Below are 16,494 nucleotides of genomic sequence, written 5' to 3'. Positions count from 1 at the left end.
ATCATTTATGCTCTTCCCTGTGGTGGTTCCACTAAGCTTTCTTACATTATGATAGAGCTATCTTTTTTCCAATTTGCATACAAGTAAGTTTTCCATCTTCATTCTGGAATAGGTGCATGAAGATGTGGATCAAACTAATATTTTCCCCCGTATATGCAGAAGCCACAAAATTTATGGAAAAGGACCACCTCAGGAAAGGTTTAAGAGTTCTCAAGCTTTTTCAGCAAGTTCACACAGACAGACATGCAGTCAATTTTATGAACAACCTAACCAAATAAAACCAATTGACACTTGTATTTAATAACCTCTTTTCGAAACAGTCTAATCTGCATACATTTCACTTTCCACATTTTAAACATTTTAAAAAATCAAATTAGAAGGCTTGCTTTTCCTGACCATTTTTATGAATCTTTTATGTTTCAGCATCCACATTTATTACCTCTTTTTCCTTTTTTTGTTTTTTAAGTATATCTGCATTCCTTCCAAAATAAGATAATTTTTCTTGGAACCTCACTAACTTTTTTCTAACGTTTCCTATTCCAGAGGGCTTATAGATTTAAAAAAGTAAGGGTTCTGTTGCACCATCATACGTCAGATGTAGCCTAGAAATAGTTTTATCCATCCAAATTCGATTAGGTGCTGTGACAGTAAGGAGCAAAACTAGAATTCTTAAGACACAATCCAACATTTTAATGGCAATCAATACCCTCTTACTCAACGTGGGAGCTCTCCGATTATTATTAATCTTGATGAATGAGAAGTTGAACTCTGGACAGGGTGAAGGACTGAAGCAAACTATGCCTCTGTTGACAATGTACTGAACTGAATGAACTGAGTGCAGAAAAACAGGACTGGACCTATTTAGTTTTAATTATCTCAGCATGACTAGACCACGGAAATAAAGTTCTCATCAACATGCTGCCAATACAGACTGATAAACAAGACGCAGAATTACTTCTTTTAAAAATAAATTAATAAAAAATTAGAGGACAGAAAGAGAGAAAATATTCATAAAAACAGACAAGAGAATTTAATTCTCTGGGTTTTGTGCAATTTTCTTATGAAATTCTCATCAGAAGAAAAGAAATGAACAAAAAAATTTCTTGAACTACAAGCTTACATGGAAGCAAGGAGATATCGCAGAAATTATTGCTCACATAAATGATTTAAAAACTTTGTGCATCTGAAAATGCACCTACAGAAAAAGACAGGTAGAAGCAACCTTAAGCAACCCAAGGTTATAGCACACAACTACTTAAAAATAACTGATGAAAGTTTCTACAGCAAATCAAAAACCCAAAATAAGCTACCACCATGTTAAGAACTATTATTTCTACAGTGATATTCTATAGGCAAAAATCAAAATAACAAAGAGACTTGATTCAGAAAATAGAGACTGTGCTTTCTAGCCATCTGGATCCACAGAGGTATTTAATACTGCTAAGAATTTGGACCTAACACAGAAACCATATGGACAAAAGAGAGAAGGATGGACATAAGAGAGTCATTTAGCCTCAACAGCCCAAAACTGTCAGGAGTCTACCATTTTTAGCTTGCAAGATAGAGTACATATTTAGCATCTGAAAAGTCTGGATTTTTTAATAATCACCAGACTCAAACTTAATGTGCAGAGGATACAGCTTCTTTGTAAGGCATTCAATAACATCATACTTGATCGAATAAGAAGGGCCATTTAGACTTTACATATTGAGCAATGGCTCATCTACAAAATATCAGTGTACAGAAAAAGCAAAGGAACACATTACAAAAGGACATCCAGTCCTTCTGATAAGATTTTAAAGCAATACATAATATACCCTGGATTAATATCATATTAATAGCTGTGGCAAACTCATACCATTCCCATTTCAATAGCCTGAGCCAAATAGGGAATGCATCTATCTTAGCAGTAATTCTACTTTTTAAGTGTTACATTGAATCAGGTCAAGCAGAACCCAAGATACTTTATTTCAAGCTTATTTCAATGGTTAGAGCAGCAATTTGAATAGAAAGCGAGAGTGGTACTGTTCTCTGTATTTTAAACTATTTTAATAGTTTAAATAAATGAAAGTTATTGAAACTGGTTTCCAGAAACGAACTTGAATCATGCACAAATGTGCTGTTTCAATACAGAATAAGATCAGCAGTGCAGAAATGAATTACATTAAAAAGCAAAAATATGCTAAATCAGATAAAGATTTAAAACTCCAATACATCAAAGGTGATTCTCCAGTAGCATATGTTTCCACCCAGAATACACCTATTGCACATAGAAAGTAAGAAATGAAAAGAAATGCTAATCCAAGCAACAATGCAGCTTCACAGAAGCAGTGAAGGGACACAAGGGCTTCAGTCAGGTCCTTAAAAGGAGGCATTGGGGCAAAATGAGATATAGCAGGATGCAAAAGGACTACGTGAGTGACTCAGACAAGGAAGGGTTCACACCTTCATCTCTACCCTGCTGCCTGTGCTCCACAAAACAGATGCCTTTAACAGCACTAGAGTACATGTAGGAAAAATATATTTGAGAAACTAAGGCACTAGAGGTTACATGGTACTGCTTCAAAGCGTGATGGTTCCAAGATCGTTCTCTCATTTTCATTCTCTCTTCTATTTCTTTTTATAGACACAGACCCAAGAAGGAAAGACCTTGCTGACTGAAGCAGTTTCTCTACTGAGCTATGCTACTGGTATAGTGCTGGCAAAATGATATTAAATTAAAATAGAAAGTTTAGCAGTTATCTTCACTTAAATACAAAAGCACACTCATACTCCGCTCACAGGGAAAGAGCACATAAACAGAAAATAAAACTATACATAACAGCAACTTCTTCTTTAGCTGCAACAACAGTAATGTTCATGCAGTTATCGTCTAGTGCTCCCAGGCTATACTACCTCATCTTTACATGGGAGTAATAGGAAGAGCTGATAAACCAAGCACCCTTCTGTCATGCTCACCCAGCAGTTGCTCAGAAACAGCCTGAGGACCTGTAGAGCCTCTAGGCAATGCCCACTGCCCAACACCATGCAGCAGAACCACAATAAATCACCGGAGAGCACATGTCTACAGTAAACATTGGCCACAGATCCACTGTAAATTCCAGTATTAGGTACCCATATTTTATATTTCAAAACAGAACTTTTAATTCTCAAAACCTACATCAACTAACACTGGAGATGCTAAGGTTTTCATCACAAGAGCAAGGTAGGTCCCAAAATATCCACATCCAGCAGGCATGGCCAGAAACACCTCAGCTCCAGCCTGTCTGAGAAATTCACAACTTCAGGGCCTGATCTTCATCTGGAACTGCAGTTTCTCCCCCTAACATCTTGCCCAAGAACATCAGTCCCACAGGCAGGAAGTATTTTTACCTAGACAGCCTCCCCACAAAAATGCAGCAGTAAAAACTTTCCTCAAAATCAGTTATTATCATTGCCATGACAGAGGTGGTGTATACTGAACTCTTCCAAACAACTCTTCTTAGCTAGTATGTACAGAAATCAGTTACCTATTCCAGGAAAGCAGAATGACCTTAAAAGATGGGGCAAGAACGAAATGACCAGACATTGCAACTACATTCTGACTGTAAAGTCCTCTTACAGACCTATGCCTAACTTCATTGGCAGCTCTTTGTGTCTGGAGTAAAGGAAAGGGGAACAATTATACTATCTCAAATCATAGTTATTGTTTCAATGATTGCATTAACATTCTCCAAGCATAAACAGCCCACAAAACATTTGAGGCAGACATCTAATGATGGATTTTCCCAACAGAGAAAGCAATTCCTCTAAGCAATAAAACAGTCTGTGAGAAATCCTGCAGTCATAAATCTAGTATTTCTCATTACAAAATTTACATCAGCCATGAAGTGATTACTTCTAAAATTACAAACCCTTGTGGGCAGAAATATTAGTGGGTTACCAATTGCCATTCTCATGAGTCAAGAGAAAAGCAGTCCAAGTCATAATAATCCTGTAAAAAACAAAATATCAAAAGAATTAATATCCTTTTTATAGACAGAAAGTTTAGGGCATCCACACATCAAAGTACAAAGGCCAGCAGTAAGTTCCCATGGAAACTTTCAAAATTTACACAGGAATATCCAGATGACACAGCTTTGTCACAACTTTTCAACACATCCTTCACAAAAGCAGTGCTCAGACCCCTCAACCCTCCCCAGTAGATCCCACATACATGCATGGAATACGCAGAAAGAAAGGAGATGAAGAGAAGAGGGGGTGCATCCAAGGCCTTCCACTCTCGCAGAACATGGGCAGTAACTCCATTTGCCAAGGGGAAAGGCAGCACCTAACCCAGCTGGTTTCCACTCTCTATGTCAGGTGCTGAGGCACACAGGATGTTTAGCACCCGGGCAGGTCCCATTCTGAGGTAGAGGGGCAAGGGAGTAAGTGGGGCCATGCTTGAACAAGTTCTGCCCAGCTATCTTGATGCTTGAACTTATCCCAGGACTCGTCAGGGAGCTGACATGACCCTCACTTTGAGGATCACTGTCCCATAAAAATGGTTTGGCTCCTCCTTTTCTTCTTGCATCCTTCTCTTCCCCAGACACTACAACCTAGTAGCAGCCAAGGAGTTCTAGGGACCACTAGGGATTAAATCAAACACATTTTAGTAGAAAAAGCATGTCCTCCAACACCTCTCAGGACGAGATGAGTATTACAGATTCCTTGAGGAAAGCTAAGACATTGCAACAAGCACCTTAAATGCAGGATTGATGACACAGTGAATCAGTGAATATAATTGGAAATAAAATAAAATCTATTTAGCTCATCTAGACTCATGCTTCACATACATTAAGAGACTTTTTTAGTTTAACTTCAGAAAAAGCAGAGGAGAGCCCTTTTTCAAGCAGATATACTCAACCCTAAAATACATTCCCACACAACCATATAAACATAGCATATTATATTGGTTTTGATTGTTCACAGAAATTAAGGGAAAGGGGAAACGGAAGAAAAGGTGGGGGGGAGGGGGAAATGGAAGAAAAGTGGAAAAGGGAACTACAACCAAAAGCAAAGTAAGAACTGTGACATTTTTCCTCCACTTAACAAGGCAACTGCTCCAGTGACAGGCAGAAGACTAACCTTGATCACGTACCATGGGAGATGAAACTTTGCTGTGAAGTGCTGGCACCATCCATTGCTGTTACATTCGGCTATTTCGTTGATAAGAGGAAACCCAGGAAGGAGTATAGAGGCCACCTCGGTTCCCTAGCAGCAGCAGCAGAGCAGCGATTCCAATTCACAGTCACAGGTGAGGGATAAGGGAGGTAAGGTGAGATGCTCAGTTGATTACAAGTCAGGTCCCAGGCAAGCGCAAGCCGCTTTCAGCAACTGGATCAATTAGGAGGTTGCTCCTCAGCATGCTGAATAACCAGGTTCTGGAACTGGCTGTTCTGTCTGAAGACTCTGAGAGCTTGACTGAGACCAGCTTGAACACAGACAGGGGTAGCCTCAGCTCACCACAGTCGTATGAATAGTTATTAGTATTTTATTGTTACTGCAAGTCTGACCATTGGCTGTTGTGTTACTTGCCTTGCACAGCATGGTGCAAAATTTACTACAAGCAACATAACAGTAGCAAAAAAGCCTGTAAATACATGCTTGCAAAAGAAATTGAGTTTTATTACAAACAAAAACATACTAAAAGAATACATTCACACAATTTATTATGTCATCTTCACCATACCCTGTGCACTTCATTTTAACTCTTCAGGGAGTAGCCTGCTCACATACTCCATGCTTATGAGAAAACTATTTCTCAACTATTTTTATTCCTTACCCATCAAATGAAAAAATATTCAACATGCTTATGTTTTCTTCTCTAATAACATATTTGGAATTTATAGGATGTTAAAATGATAACCCAGCATGGCATTAGCTTTTTGATCTTTGATCTATTGGTGCCATTTTAGTACATGATAATCATTTACCAGCTCAAAATACCGGCCTAGTAAAAAACACACTTCACTGCTCCCATTTTTACAGTTAAATATTTACTTTCTGTCTATTTTCTGTTTCACTAGATGCTCACATAGTGAATTGCTCATGTATCAGGTTCTAAATCCACTATTACCCATGGTGTCCTTAGTTCACAATTTATTACAAAAACGCATTTTTTTCAAAAGAAAGCTCCAAACATTTAGAGATGGGTAAAAGTTATTATGTATATTATGTATAAGTTAGCTTCAGGTCTCATATTTGAAAAACATTATCAGTCAGATTTGCTTTAATCTGGGGCTGAGATCTGCTGACAAGCACAGAGGGGCAAGTCCTCCCATTCTTCCTGCTGAGAGAGATGCTCTACTCCTTATGTGGTCAGCCGCTTGCAGAAGAGATAATCCATATACTGTTAAACTCCATATAAAGTTTTTCCTCTTATTTCCTTATTACTATTAGGTGATTCTGAAACATATTTTATTACAACTCCAAACTAGATCTCTATATTTGTACAGAGCAAATGTATCTTCAGCAGTAGACAAGATCCTTTGCTTGTACTGATAATCCAAAAGGACATCACCTATGATTAAGATCGGTCATCTCCACAAGAGACTGCTTTTTGCCTTTAAAAAGATCCTTAAAGACAAAAAATCATTTTTTATATTAAAGTTAAAACACTTAATCTTGAAACTGTCAAAATGAAAACTTCCAATTTCCTGGATTGTTTATTAAAAATCTCAAAATAGTTTCCTGTTTTTCAAAGCCTTATCTGGCAGGGAAAGAACTAAGAAACAAAGCTGTTCAGTAGATTAGACCATGGTTCTTGTACATTCCCACTTCTTCCCCACTCTGATTAAAAATAAATACAAGTATTCTTGTATTATTGGGAACATACTTTCAAACATGTGGCCAAAATACCACTCCACTCCAAATCTTTCAAAATTCCTTTTGAATATTTTCATTACAGATTTTAATAAAGAATTGAGACTGATATTAAACTATCAAAATTAATTAGGGCAATTACTAAGGATAGGGAAGTTCAAAATAGCATGTTTTTCCAGAGAACAAAGATGTATTTTCACACAATGAACTCCTCAAGTAATAGAAGTTGAACTAACACCAACAGCATCTGGCCCACTGCACAGCTGGTCACACTTCAGACTGTAGTCACCAGACCAAGTTGTGAAATTAATCTCTTACATCAAATTAAAACATGTCCTTCAGCTGAGAGACTTCTTGCCATATTGCCAGAGTATGAATCCTGTACCTACAGCATCTTTCAGCGTGGAAACTCACCCTCCAACTGTCTTCCTGCAGGGTTCTGTCCTTACACTGCCGGGCATAGTTTACACCTGACATCCCAGTGCAATTTAAACACATGCTTTCTCCAAATTCTGCTAATGTTGCAAACTTGACTTACAAGCCAACTTTTTAGGAGGCACGTGACAGAGGTGAACAAACAAGTGCTTCTACTTTTGTTTCAGGGATGAAGGACAACTTAGAGGTTGCGCTTGGATGGGCTTTTATGGGGACGTGTGCTCAAGTTTGTGAGACAGAAGTTTCACAAACAGTCTGGAAATAGAATGAATAGGGATATGAATGTGCTTACTGGAAATATTCCTTTCCTTACAACTCCAAATAACCTAAAAACAATGAAACACTGCAAAAGAAATTTACAAAACAAAGTAACTGGGTGCTAGATACAAAACCAGATTAAGTTCAAAATAAAAATATTAAGTGATACATGTGGAGCAGGAGAGGTGGGAAGAGGGAAAGACTTTCCAAATATATATCTATATTAATGTGGTCTGGGTTGATCTTCATCAATAAGGATAGAGGCTTTGGGATTATCCTGAATAACTGAATTGTCAAATACTGAATTGTCAAAATTTCAAAACTATTCCAAAATTTCTGTAGCAGTCAGAAAGCCATGTTAGAAATTATTAGGAAAGGAGCAGAGAACAGAAAACAGAACATTTTAGCACATATGCATAAAAATATAATACTGACTACTTGAATACTTTTGTGCAGTTCCACTTTGCCGTATACTTCAGCCAGAAGGTGTACAAGGAAAGGTAAAAGGTATGAAACAAATTCTGCCTGCAAGATGATGAGATAGATCACAATGCCTCAGCCTTGGCAAAGACAACAGAGGTAATGAATGACATGTATACAATGACAGGTAACAGAGACAGTAAGTGGGAAATCACTGCTTACCATCTCTTCCAGCACAAGAAAAAGGGTCAAAAAGAGAAGCTGGTAATACCAGAAGAGATGTCCCTTCATGCATTGTATAATTAAACTGAGGAAACTGACTGCAAGGGGAACTATGTGATAAAGATTTATCTAAGCTGGGGAAGTGTCTGGAGAAAATTTATTAAAAGCTGTTACATGTAAACATGTCCTTCTGATTGAGGAAGTTCTGAGCAAGTTACAAGACCCTCCCACAGTCTTTGTGTGGGGATCTTGTAACATGTACCAGGGAAGTAATCCTGTATCCTTGAACCATTCTTTGCTCTTTCGTATGTATCATCTTTTCCCAGACAGCTGATACAAGGCCAGGCGTACTGGTTTTTTGATTACAACAGTATTTGGATGTTTTTATACACACTAATGACTTTCATGTTATCAGAAAAAACTAATTTCAAAAACATTCAGTCTAGCTCACTCTTCCTCTGCATACAAGAATAAGAAACAACTTTCATTATAAAACCAAGGCTTTCAGGCTAATGCTATGACTTTGGGAAATTCAACCTACTTAAGAAAGGGAAGGCAAAAGACATCAGCAAAAAAAACCACTGTTAACCAGAAATGGCAGACAGGCTGGTAGAGCCCTGATATTCCTCAACATTCATAAGCTTCAGAAAAGGAGGCCTTAGATCATCACAGCACAATGCTTCACCACAGCTCTTGGGGTACCTGTATAGAAGCAGACTGAGTAGAAATTGTTCCTTACAGATGTTCTTTGAGCAAAGTTTTGCAGGGTTAATTTTGACAATAGCATCCACCAACGGAAACTTACAGGTAGCCTAGCAGGTTTGCTGAAATCAAGAGGTGGGATATGAAACAGGCTGTTTGAGAACCAACCATATATGAAATATCTGTGGAAATATTTGAAAGGATATTGTTTTGGTTTTACCTCAGAAAATGTTTTCATACTCTTTCTGAGTGCCTTGAATACTAAAAATGAGGTACAGATATACATTTTATTTATCTGACAATGAAAGCTTGAAATGTAACCTCCCATTTTGGATCATGAGGGCATTTATACCTACTTTGATTTCCTTCCAAAATTTTAAACTGTACTGGCTAGAGAGTGTGACAAAATAGATACAGTATATGAAAAAAAATTATTCTTCCAAGATCAGACTACTCTTTAAAAAATTGCCCAGTAAGAAAATTCAAAAACTGACATGGGGTTGTTGGTTGGATTTTATTGCTAGTGAAATACATGTTGTTGTGTCATGTCATAAACAGAAAACTGAAGCACCCTTTTTAAATCCTCAGCGCTGCTGACACTTCCAACAAGTACTTCGGTATTGGTTTTGGTCTTATCTGTTTCTAACAGACAGCCTCATGCCTTGGAAATCTGACCTGAAAGAAAAATTCAGCCCCAAGTATCTGCTGTCAATTGTGCAGAAAATACGAGATGACAGCAAAGTCACTTCTGCATGCCAAATTAGATCTCTTTCCAACATCTTCTAATGTCATTATTAGCACTCAAATACACTGTGTCAAAATGTGTCTGTATAGGGAGATGGACCAGGCAACATCAAATTTATCTCTTAGTCAATATGACAAGCTGGTTTTGATTCAGACTTTTGAATAGGGAGAAACTCTTAAGAAAAAGTATCTGCTGCATCGTGAAGGTTTGTTTATGAATATAGATATTATAATAGATGGAAGCAGTCAGGAAAAAATGTATTATGCAGTTTTATTAAATTTCTAGAATCAATAGTGCAATAGGAGTTGCTAAAATCATCATTATGAGCCTTAGTGCTCACACTCAAAATAGTCAGTGGTGCAATGTGAAGAGCTTCAACAAGATCATCTGCAAGAAGACTACTGTCTGTTTCAGAGACAGCCTTAACAGAAAACACTCATTCTAAAGCAACCACATAAATGTGAATTTAAGTATACCAGATGGTTTTTAGAACAATATTTGAAGGACTAAAGAATGAAACCACATTTGCAAAGATTAAATTTCAGTCGTTTGTTCACAGTTTTATTTCTGACTAAATGTATCGAAATAAAAGTGAATAACCAGACACAAAAGGCACTGACAGAAAACAATTCCTGGAAAGTCAAAGTCTGTCCCTGTAGCACTGAGAAGAGGAAGAGTGAACCATCTAAATACAGTGTCAGTGTTTAACAAATAGTAAAAGCAATAGACATGACAGCTCTATACCCTTCATCTCTATGGGTAAAGATTAAAAGGTTAATAGAAGAAACTAAAACTACAGTGGAAAAGGTCTGAAGTCTCATAAACATGGGAATATTAACTAACCTAAAGAGAAGAAAAGGTTACTTAATTCCACTAAATAAATGAATATCGATAAACTTCACTTATTCTAATGAGCAAGATTCTTCTTTTATTTCACCTTTTTATGGCCTTTTAATAGCCATTTCTTTCAACCAAAGGCCAGACAGTTATTATTTGGTAGTGAAAATAGAGTTCTGTACCTTCTCATTAAACTTGGATGACAATAAAAAAAAAAGTTTAGAAATGTTTAAATATTTTGCACTTGGTTCTTACCGAGCGTGTGAAGTGGCTTTAAGCCATTTAGACTCATCATCCACAGTGGAGGCGGTCACTGCCTTCTGATTTGGACCCACAGATTTGTAAATAGCACATGCCGTGTAATGAAAATGCTTAGAAAAAGACAACAGTAATGATCAAAGTAGTACAAACCCTTCCATGATTTAATCCTGTGTAACAACAGCAAATCTTAACATTCCAATTTCTTAATTTCTGAAAGCACAGGAAGTTAACCAGGACTGATGCATACTGTAATGCAAAAAGTATCTCACTATCTTATCAGAAGGTAATTTTACTTTTTCCTATGTTAATTGTCAGTATTCTTAAAGTGCACTTCAGTATGCAACTTTAACACAGATTTTAATCATCTCATTAGCATAAAACATATACAGACACAGTTTCTATTATCATAAAACGGTATTCCTTAACAGAGAAGTATATCACTTCAGTTCTGTGTATATATGTGATACACCAACTTTTGCCAGCTACAGTAAAGTGAACTCTTATCTCCACAGCTCATTGCCAAATTAATACTGAGTAAAGACATACACAGATGTTTAGTCATTACACTTCTCCCTTTTTATTTCTTTTGCCAGTGCCCTGAATGTAAACAACAATTTACTCGAATGTTGCTTCCAATGTTTAAAGTTTTTCCTGTTTGTCCATTTCTATGAAAAGAGTAAACCCCCTGTTGGTTTATATGAAGGGACAGAGAGGCCCAGTCCATCTCCCCTGCTCTGCCATCTCTCCTCCAAAGTCAGAAAAAAAAAAAAGTCAGCATTATTTTTCAGGTCATCACAGAACAAATCCAACCAATCCTGTCTCCACACCAGCAGCCTGGGAAAGAGAAGTCAAGTCTCAAGCATAATGTGGGGGAGGGAGCAGGGACAGAAGGAATAAGGACAAACACTGGTACAGTGACTACCACTCAGTTAAGCCTTTCCAAGCTGTAGACTCTTCAGGGTAATCAATTAACTCTGAAATAAAAGACAAGCTAGCACTAGTCTTGCTCCATATCTTCATCTGTCAATTGATACATCTTACACGTGAGCCTGCAGACTAGCATTCCTCCACCAAATGCACCAATAAAGATCAAAAGATTTCTGAAAATAAACTGTAAAAAGGGAGGGTATAAGCAAGGTCACTCGCTGTAATCGAAGATGAATGCAATGAACAGGTACCATTTTTAAAGCAGTTCTTTTCAAAGACTGAGCAGAGGTCAGGCACTATTCACAACCACAATGGCATGGGATCCTTGCTCAAAAGAAAGTGATAATAACAGGCAGTCTTGCATTTAGGAACGAGAAATGGCAGAAATTACTGAGCAGATGTCACTCAGTGTTTTGTGAGTTCCTATGCTTCCTGATAGGGAGAACTTGAGCACTCTCTGGCTTAGTTCAGCAGCTGCCTCCCTGTGATCACAGCACAGCAAAGTTGGGGTTTGGATTGCTCAACTTTGGTCTCCTGTCAGGGGATGGAAGAGATTCTTGTACCAAATGGGCAAGTACAGGGAAATTGATGGTGATGAAATACCTGGAAATTTAGTTCTCACATGGATGGCATAACAGGAACACATGTCCAACATAAGTTATCATTTGGTAGAGTCCCTACCCCAAATAGCCCAATCTCTATATAGATACAGCAGAAAACTTTGTCAAGTACTTCTCAAATGCACTAATAAAGAGGCAGCCAAATTAATCAATATTCCTAACATTCTCTTCTATATTCCCAGACGCACATCACAAACAAGAAAATAACAAGAAAAAAACTACTACAATAAAAAGAACTCCCTAAAAGTCTAAACCACATGATTTTAAGCATATTAATCATTTCCTTAAAGGGACAGACAGCTGTCAGGGTCATGCAGTTAAACCAGGAAATCAACTGCATGTTTTGTATGTCTCAAAATGACTTTCTAAGTTATGAATTAGGGGACATGGTCACCTTCCTTCCATCTCTGCAAAGTACCTAACAATAACAGTAGGAACCAGAAAAAAAAAAAAAAGTGAAAGCAAAGAATCAGATATCTAAAATTGATGAAAGGATTTTTTAATTGAAATTTACAAAGGATTATGTGAGAAATCCCAACCAATTATAGGTGTTCATAAAAATGTAACGTTTAACATCAAAATGCAACCTCCAGGCTGCTCCTGCACATGAAGGAATCAACAGCTTGAGATGGCAACATGGCATAAAGCAAAAGGTGAGAAAAAGGTACATGATGAATCACTAAGCTACCACAGATGAAGTAACAGATCCACCATTTACCAAACGTGTCTCCACACAAATACCTTGACATTTAAATCTGGCTTACAAATACCTCTTGTAGGTTTAGTCACAATTATCCTACAAGTAACTTTGCAATCCTGTGCACAAGATGACAAACAATCTTGATGGGGTCTGTGGACCAGAAATTATGAACTGAATAAATTTAAGTCACTGAAGCTGGTGCTTTTGCCTGTCTCCAAACTCAGTAACACATCTGACCAACTCAAGAAGCAGACACATCATAAAGTTCCTTTATCTACTGCTACCCAAATCCATTTTGTAACTGGATCACTTAACTAAATTGGAAAAAGGAAAGAGAAGTAAGGAAAAAGAATAGGAATTACCCAATACCTCTAAAAGAAGGATAAAGTCTAGCAAGCAAATAATTAAGTGAAAGTAACCCATATAGGTAATAAGTACATATAATACCATACTTGATCTTCAGCTCACACAGATCTCTAATTTAATAAATAATAAGTCAACTGTAGTTATACACAAGATGTGCTCAGTTGAGCAGCAGCAGAAAGTTTATAGCTCAAGGAATAACAAAATTTCCCTAAAACAATCGCATAAGGCTTTCCTGCACAGAGGAACCAGACCCACTCATGCCATACTACATGACTAGATTCATGGAGAGGAAAAAAAGAAAAAAGAGACTGATACAACTTTTGTTTAACATTCTACACATTATAGATGAGCATGAAAATAGTCACCAAATAAAATTAGACAAATCACTTTTTTCCTTTCCTTTTTTTGTGTGTTTAGATAAGACATCAAAGCAATCAATAACACTTTTCAGTCCATTAAGTTTAATTGATGAGACCATCCATTAATAGAGTAATTTCTGAACCTATGGATATTAATTATTTTCCTTCAAAACCAATTACTCATTTTGATGATTGTAAGGCTATTGGGCACCCAGGAAAATGTCCGTAGTGACTCTAATATTCTCTATTTACAGTCTGTTTTACAAAGTATCTTGCAAAGAGCCTCAAAGATACTAGACAGAGCTGACGGCAATGCAGCCATCATACACATCACCCCAGCACTGCCTGTTCTGGCTAAAACATGGGTTTGCCCTCCTACCAACCATAATAAAAGTGCAACATTAGATGCTTCACATAAGTTTTCTCTGGAACACCAGAGATAATAAAAAGGTCCTATAAGCATTCAGAATCTATGTAGTCTAATTTTCCATAAAATGTACTTTTTTGCACAAGCTCTTAAGAGAAGAAATTAATGTATTTTTAAGGAGACTTAACTTCATTTGAAACATTCCAGAGGATACTGTGTTTGCTTTTGTTTTTTAATATAAAACTTCTATTCCACTTTAAAAGATCCAAGATTTTTACTTCTACCTCATGATAGGAAGACTCATGCACAACAAATAGAGTTATACAGCGGCAATTATAAAGAAACCAGGTCCATGGGTATCCTCACATTTCAAATTCAGGCAAGTCAGCCAGATCCAGGTTCTGGAGAAGAAAAAAAAAAAAAAAGAAAAAAAAATAAATCTATTTATACTTATTTTTCCAGAGAAAAGCCCTATTTTAATTGCCACAGAAGATTATAGACTTACTATTGGTGATTTGCCTAGGAGTTTTACAGATACTCATATTAATAAAAGAAACAGCATTCTCTGTATTGAACTTATACCTAGTAAATGTCAATTTTGCTTTAACTATTTGTTCAATCATGTGGCTTTGGGACTCATACATAATGTTATAAACAAATCACATCACTGCCTAAGGGAGAAAGGGTAGAAAATTACTTCAACAAAAGTGAATGAAAAGCACCCTTTTGAGCTATAAACTCATATATTTGTGGTCAATATTTAATAGTATTTGTGTAGCAATATTTCTGCAATTAAGTTTATGCACCCTGTGCAACATAGTCCCAATGAATCAACGCAAATAGCTATTTTCGTTAGCAGCAGTTTGATTTCTGAAAAGAACATAAAATTAGTTAGTTGGTGGTTGGTTTTGTTTTTTTAAAAGGTCATTTTAGGAAGAAAGTAGTAGGAAGTGTACTTCTCTCAAGTTTGTAGGTCCAGGAGCACAAATGTGTGTTTTGATTCTCCATTTGTTAGTTGGTTAATGGAAAGACAAACTAGAGACCTACTTTGGTATTCTCATTCCTGCTTTTTGCTCTGTTCCCTTCCTGAACTTCAAAAGCCTCAAAAACACACGGTGATAATGTCATTATTGTGTTTGCAAATAAAATCCTCTGTGGGCCTCCCTTTGGTACAGACCAGTTGTGTCGCTCAAGGGCAAGGGTTGCAACACCCAGAGAGCACTTCACACAGTTGGCTTTCCGGGCTTTGAGCATACATTACTGGCTTAGGTCCAGCTTTTCATACACCAGCACCCCCAATTCCATATCCATAGGGCTGCTCTCAATCTCTTCACCCTCCAGCCTGTGTTGATACCAGGGACTGCACAGGACCTTGCATGAGCACAACTCAGCTGTGAGTTGAATAGTGTTATTCTTTAAAAGGGATGCAATCAACTCACTAAGCATAGAGATCAGACACATTGGTCAGTAACTCCCACGTTATCCTCTAGAACCAATTTCATGGACAGGACTTACATTGACAACCCACCAGTGTCCCGGATGCAGCAGTGGAGCAGCAGCACAGCTCCAGGACAGACACTCCAGGCTGATTCAGTTTCTCTGCCCCACCTGCTGAAAACAAACAACAGTAAAACACAATCAAAAAAACCCCACACCACCATCACACACATAACAAACTCGTATGAAAGATCTCCCCAGAACCTTCAACAGCAAAGACCAACACAGAATTAATTGAGCATCTCTGCCCCAGCCTTTTCTCTGTGTGCCCCCATTTACTCTGCTGTTGTCAAGCAGTCCCACTGATTTCCTGACTTTGATATAGTAAGGAACTTTCTGCCAACAGCTTCAGCATCCTTTGTAAGGCACTTTTCTAATTCTCTGTGAGATTTTTAACTTCCTGTGTGTGTTTGACCTGCCATGTTTTAAGGACTTTCCTCTTCTGCCCATCTGAGCAGGCTTTCCCATTTCCAGCAGCTCGCCATTTTGCTACTGTACCCCCCCCTCCGAGGATGATTTTGTGTTCATTTTTTATTTTGAGACATATCTGGGGGCTTCTGATAACTTTATTCTAATAAGTGTATTGTTAATAGCCTGCAGGGTGCTTATAGGTTTTTTAGACTAATTCTGTAAGGATTTGTTGTCCACTTGTCTCATTGTTCTGCAGATCCTATACTTAAAACCAAATGACCACATGCTGCATATGTTTATTCTGCTCTCTTCAGCTATAGAGCTCAACATAATCTTATGACACTCACTAATTACCAAGCAGCTCCAGTGCACCGCCTCTGGATCACATCTAGAATAACATCTTTCTGGACGGATCAGGTGTTCTGGGAAGCTGCCACTTCGCACGTCTGGATGCATTCTCTCTTTTTCCCATCATGATGAGGCACTGATCCAGTCTCTACAAAGCCCCTGTTGAAATATCACAC

The 16,494-nt window shown here is 37.6% G+C and overlaps 1 long non-coding RNA gene across 1 annotated transcript in view; it reads right to left on the bottom strand.

The window, feature by feature from the left end:
* LOC116790937 overlaps positions 1-14,441 on the bottom strand; it is a 41,360-nt gene extending 26,919 nt beyond the window's left edge. The window contains exon 1 of the long non-coding RNA XR_004358552.1: positions 14,347-14,441. This is a non-coding gene — a long non-coding RNA (uncharacterized LOC116790937). The remainder of the gene's footprint in view (positions 1-14,346) is intronic.
* Between the last annotated feature and the right edge of the window lie 2,053 nt (positions 14,442-16,494).

Source organism: Chiroxiphia lanceolata, chromosome 9 (assembly GCF_009829145.1).
Source record: "Chiroxiphia lanceolata isolate bChiLan1 chromosome 9, bChiLan1.pri, whole genome shotgun sequence".
NCBI lineage: Eukaryota > Metazoa > Chordata > Aves > Passeriformes > Pipridae > Chiroxiphia > Chiroxiphia lanceolata.
The sequence above is the reverse complement of the archived record's forward strand: the minus strand, read 5'-3'. Positions and strand labels throughout refer to the sequence as shown.